Source organism: Desmodus rotundus, chromosome 6 (assembly GCF_022682495.2).
Source record: "Desmodus rotundus isolate HL8 chromosome 6, HLdesRot8A.1, whole genome shotgun sequence".
Lineage (NCBI taxonomy): Eukaryota > Metazoa > Chordata > Mammalia > Chiroptera > Phyllostomidae > Desmodus > Desmodus rotundus.
In genome coordinates this window covers 61,120,995-61,126,278 of record NC_071392.1, presented here as the reverse complement: position 1 = coordinate 61,126,278, position 5,284 = coordinate 61,120,995, and the positions used below count along the sequence as shown (strand labels likewise).

The window sequence follows — 5,284 nt, the reverse complement described above, 5'->3', positions numbered from 1 at the left end:
TAAATGAAATGGATGCAAGCAAACTGTCACATATAGAATTCAAAAGAATGGTGATAAGCATGCTCAAGGACCTCACAGACAACTACAATGAACTGAGTGGGAACTACAACAGTGTGAAAAAGGAAACATAAACTATAAACAAGAACCAGGGAGAAGTTAAGAATACAATTTCTGAAATAAAAATACACTAGAAGGAATTACAAACAGGCTGGATGAAGGAGAGGACCGAATTAGTGAGCTGGGAGATAAGGTAGAAAGAAATACCCAGTAGAGCAGCTGCAAGAAAAAAAGACTCAAAAAACATGAAGATAATTTAAGGAAACTGCAAGACAACATGAAACTCAAAAATATTTGAATTATAGGAATACCAGAGGAGAAGAAAAGGAGCAAGGAATAGAAAACTTGTTTGAAAAAATAATGACAGAAAACTTCCCGAACCTGAAGAGGGGAAAAGCCACACAAGGTCCCAAGCACTGAGGGTCCCAATCACGAGGAACCCAAAGAGACCTACTCCAAGACACATCATAATTAAAAGGCCAAGTTTTAAAGAAAAAGAGAGAATCTTAAAAGCAGCAAGGGAGACCTAAGAAGTAACATGCAAGGAAACTCCGATGAGGAGAGCACCTGATTTCTCCACAGAAACACTACAAGCCAGGAGAGAAAGGCAAGAAATATTCCAAGTAATGAAGAGCAAAGGCTTTCAACCAAGACAACTCCACCCAGCAAAGCTCTCAGTTACAATGGAAGGTGAAATAAGGAGTTTCCTAGACAAAAATAGACTGAAAGACTATGCCTCCACCAAACCAGCCTCACCAGATATGTTAAAGGGACTGCTTTAAGAAGAGGAAGAAAAAGAGTGAGAAAGAGAAGAACACAGGCACCAAGTAGGGAAAATGAATAAGTGCCTATCCATAATAACCTTAAATGTGAATGGATTAAAAGCTGTAATTAAAAGACATAGGGTACCTGAGTGAAAAGAAAGCGTGACCCATACCTGTATATGCTGTCTATAAGAGACCCACATCAGAAAAAAAGACCTACACAGACTGAAAGTGAAGGGTTGGAAAAAAATATTCCAAGCAAATGGACAGGGAAAAAAAAGCTGTGGTAGCAATACTTATATAAGATAAAAGAGACTTCAAAGCAAAGACCATAACAAGAAACACAGAAGGACACTTCATAATACTGAAGGGAAGAATCCATCAAGAAGACACAAACAGCTCTGCTCCTCCTGTTCAACAGACAGCCATGTCTTCAGGTTCAGGGCCAGCCTCAAAATTGAGACACAATGGTGAAGATTAGAATGAACAGATTTGGCTGTATTGGGTGCCTGGTCACCAGGCCTGCGTTTTACTCTGGCAAAGTGGACATTGTCACCATCAATGACCCTTTCATTGACCTCAACTATATGGTCTACATGTTTCAGTATGACTCTACTCATGGCAAGTTCAAAGGCACAGTCAAGGCTAAGAAGGGGAAGCTTGTCATCAATGGAAAGTCCATCTCCATCTTCCAGGAGCGTCACCTAAAATGGGGAGTCAACATCAAATGGGGTGACACTGGTGATGAATATGTTGTGGAGTCCACTGGTGTCTTCACCACCATGGAGAAGGCTGGGGCTCACTTGAAGGGTAGAGCCAAGAGAGTCATCATCTCTGCCCTTTTTGCAATGTCCCCACTGTTTGTGATGGGTGTAAACCATGACAAGTATGACAACTCCATGAAGATTGTCAGCAATGCCTCCTGCACCACCAACTGCTTGGTGCCCCTGGACAAGGTCATCCATGACAACTTTGGCATCATGGAGGGACTCAGGACCACAGTCCATGCCATCATTGCCACCCATAAGATGGCCCATTGGATAGGCCCTCTGGCTAGCTGTGGCATGATGGCCGAGGGGCTGCCCAGAATATCATCCTTGCTTCCACTGGCACTGACAAGGCTGTGGGCAAGGTCATCTCTAAGCTGAATGGGAAGATCACTGGCATGGCCATCTGTGTCCCACTCTCAATGTGTCAGTTGTAGATATGACCTGCTACCTGGAGAAAGCTGCCAAATATTATAACTTCAAGAAGGTAGTGAAGCAGGCATCAGAGGTCCCCCTCAAAGGCATCCTGAACTATACCGAGGACCACGTTGTCTCCTGTAACTCCAAGAATGATGCCCACTCTTCCACCTTTGATGCTGGGGCTGGCATTTCCCTCAATGACCACTTTGTTAAGCTCATTTCCTAGTATGACAATGAATCTGGCTACAGCAACAGGGTGGTGGACCTTGTGGTCCACATGGCCTCCAAGGAGCAAGAACCCCATGGACCACCAGCTCCAGTGACAGGAAGAGAGACCCTGAGCTGCTGGAGAGTCCTTGCCCCAAATTGATCCCCCAACACACTGGGAATCTCCTGACCTCCAGTTTCCATCCTAGACCCCCTCTAGAGGGGAGGGGCTCAGGGAGCTCTGTCTTATCATGCACCATCAATAAAGTTCACTGCACCAAGCAGAAAAACAAAAAAGAAGACATAAACATTAAAAACATATATCGATCCAACATATGAGTACCAGAATATGTAAGGAACATCTTGGAGGAGTTTAAGAAAGATATAGACAGCAACAAACTTATACTAGGGGACTTTAAAACCCCACTTTCAAAAATGGACAGATTCTCCAAACAAAATGTCAGCAAGGATATATGGCATTGAATAATACCTAAGATCAAATGGAGTTCACTGATTTATATATAGAAGCTTTCATCTCAAAGAAGCAAAATACACATTCTTTTCAAATGCATATGGAACATTTTCAAAGATAGACCACATGATAAGACATATACCAAGCCTAAACAAATTCAAGAAAATTTAAGTAATTTCAAGCATTTTCTCACACTACAAGGCCCTGAGACTAGAAACCAACCTCAAGGGAAAAATCTCAAAAACACTCATATCCATGGAGATTGAGTAGCATGCTATGACAATAAGTGAGAGAATAATGAGATCAAGGAAGAAATCAAGAAGTTTCTAGTAATGAATGAAAATGAACACACAACAGCCCAAAACTTGTGGGGGACACATCAAAATCAGTCCTGAGAGGGAAGTTCATAGTGATACAGAGGCCTACAAAAATAAAAGAGAGAAACATTTCAAATAAAAAACCTAACCCTACAGCTATAAGAACTGGAGGAACAACAGCAAACAAAGCACAGAGTAAGCAGATTAAGGAAGGAAATAACCAAGATCACATCTGAATTAAATGACAGAGGCTAAAAGAACTGTTGAAGGATCAGTAAATCCAGGAGCTGTTTCTTTGAAAAGATAAACAAAATTGACAAGCCCTTAAGCAGATTCATCAAGAAAAAAGGAGAGAAGACCCAAATAAATAAAATCAGAAATGAAAGAGGAGGGATTACAACTGATACCACAATATACAAAGGATTATAAGAAATTACTACAAACAACTATCTGTCAAGAAATTTGAAAACCTGGGTGAAATGGACACATTTCTAGAAAAATATAATCTCCCCTAACTGAGTGAAGAAGAAGCAGAAAACCTGAACAGACCAATAACAGCTGATGAAATCAAAGCAGTAATCACCAAACTCCCAGCACACAAAAGCTTTAGACTGGACAGTCTCATAGGAGAATTTTACAAAACCTTTAAGGAAGAGCTAACCCAACAGGAAGAGCTATCCTCCTCAGACTATTCCAAAAAAATCTGAGAAAAGGGAAGACTCCCAAATACTTTTCATGAAGCCAGCATCATCTTAATCCCAAACAAAATAAAGACACAACAAAGAAAGAAAACTACAAGCCAATATCACTGATGAACATAGATGCAGAAATCCTCAACAAAATTCTAGCAAACTGCATATATTAAAAAGATCATGCACTATGATCAAATGGGATTCATCCCAGGGATGCAAGGATGGTACAATATTCGCTAATCAATCAATGTAATACTTTACATAAATAAAAGGAAAGATGAAAATCATATGCTCCTATCAATAGATGAAGGAAAAGCATTTGATTGATGCAGCACCCATTTATGATAAAAACACTGAGGAAAGTGGGAGTAGATGGAGCATACCTCAACATAATAAAGGCCATCCATGAGAAACCTACAGCCAATATCATACTCAATGGCAAAAGTTAAAAGCTTTCCCAGTAAGATCAGGAATAAGGCAATGATGTCCTCTTTAACCACTTCTATTCAATATGGTATTGGAAGTACTAGCCACAGTGATCAGACAAGAACGATAAAAGGCATCCAAGTTAGAAAGGAGGGTGTAAAACTATCACTGTTTGTAGATGATATGATAGTGTACCTAGAAAACCCTATAAACTCCACCAAAAAACAACTTGACCTAATAAGTGAATTTGGCAAAACAGTGGATACAAAGTCAATACTCAGAAATCAAAGGCATTTTTGTACACCAACAATGAAATCAGGGAAAAATCCCATTTGCTATAGCAATAAGAAAAACAAAGTACCTAGGAATAAACCTAACCAAGGAGGTATAAGACCTGTACTCAGAAAACTACACAACATTGAAGAAAGAAATTAAGGAAGGCACAAACAAATGGAAGCTTGTACCATGCTCATGGATTGGAAGAATTAACATCATCAAAATGACCATACTACCCAAAGTGGTATACAGATTCAATGCAATCCCTATTAAAGTACCCATGACATATTTCACAGATATAGAACAAACATTTCAGAAATTAACATGGAACCATAAATGACCCTGAATAGGTGCAGCAATTTTGAGAAAGAAGAGCAAAGTGGGAGGGCTCACAATACTTGATATCAAACTATATTAAAAGGCCACTGTAATCAAAACAGCCTGGTACTGACATAAGAACAGAAACATAGACCAATGGAACAGAGTAGAGAGTCCAGAAATAAACCCACATCACTATGGTTAATTAGTATTTGACAAAGGGGGCAGAAGCATAAAATAGAGTAAAAATAGCCTCTTCAACAAATGGTGTTGGGAGATCTGGCCAAGTACATGTAGAAAAATGAAACTTGATTACCAACTTGCACCACACACAAAAATAAACTCAAGATGGATGAAAGACTTATTATAAGTCGCAACACCATAAAAGTCCTACCAGAGAAAATAGGTAGGGAAATCTCACATATTCCATGCAGCAATATTTTCACTGATACATCCCATAAAGCAAGGGACAAAAAGGAAAGAATAAATAAATGGGATCTCCTCAAAATCAAAAAGCTTCTGCATGGGAAAAGAAGACAGCGGTAAAATTAAAAGGTAACCAATGGAA

General features: G+C 39.6%; 1 pseudogene; it reads left to right on the top strand.

Annotated features, from left to right (window-relative positions):
• Nucleotides 1–1,288: 1,288 nt before the first annotated feature.
• Nucleotides 1,289–2,378, top strand: LOC112300502 (glyceraldehyde-3-phosphate dehydrogenase-like; annotated as a pseudogene).
• Nucleotides 2,379–5,284: the final 2,906 nt, after the last annotated feature.